At 42.5% G+C, this 657-nt stretch overlaps 1 pseudogene; it reads left to right on the top strand.

Annotated features, from left to right (window-relative positions):
• LOC136634138 (5S ribosomal RNA) lies at positions 1-123 on the top strand (annotated as a pseudogene).
• Positions 124-657: the final 534 nt, after the last annotated feature.

Here is a 657-nt window from a genome sequence, read left to right as displayed (position 1 = left end):
GCCAACCATCTCCCTATACTGAACACTATCTCCCGATCTTGTCTGATCTCGGAAGCTAAGCAGGGTCAGGTCTGGTTAGTACTTGGATGGGAGACCGCCTGGGAATACCAGGTGCTGTAGGCTTATACCGTAGCCTTTCGAGACTAAAGATTGCCAACCATTGCCCTATCCCTCTGTTTTTTTGGCTATAACTTTTGATAGACGAGATATTTCAACCTGTTTTTTTCACTGCATTCTATATGAAATTACACATCGAATGATATATAACATGGCAGGATTATTCAAAAATAACAAGATTTTAAAAAGGTTTTGGCCAGTAGTGGTGTCACACCCCTGTACACATCACCCGGTGTGGCCCACACCCCCTAGCAACACCATTGATACCAGGAACAAACCCCCAAGGCAGGGCAGAGAAATTCTGCCCGAAACCCTGAAAGGTCAGTGTCCACAACATTGAAGCAGCCAGCTCAATGGTCTGAATCAATAAAAAGCAGCTTCTTAGATTCTCCACCCAGTTAATGGGTAACATTAAAAAAAAAAAAAAATACAGACCCACTTCTTTCTTCCCACAAGAGAGACAGATTTGTCCACAAAGGGATGGGAACATGTGATTTGGAATAAATTGTAGTTATCTATCTGTAACAATGGATAGATTGC

The sequence above is a fragment of the Tiliqua scincoides genome, chromosome 13, assembly GCF_035046505.1.
Source record: "Tiliqua scincoides isolate rTilSci1 chromosome 13, rTilSci1.hap2, whole genome shotgun sequence".
NCBI lineage: Eukaryota > Metazoa > Chordata > Lepidosauria > Squamata > Scincidae > Tiliqua > Tiliqua scincoides.
Note: the sequence above shows the minus strand (reverse complement) of the source record. Positions and strands in the feature narration are given on the sequence as shown.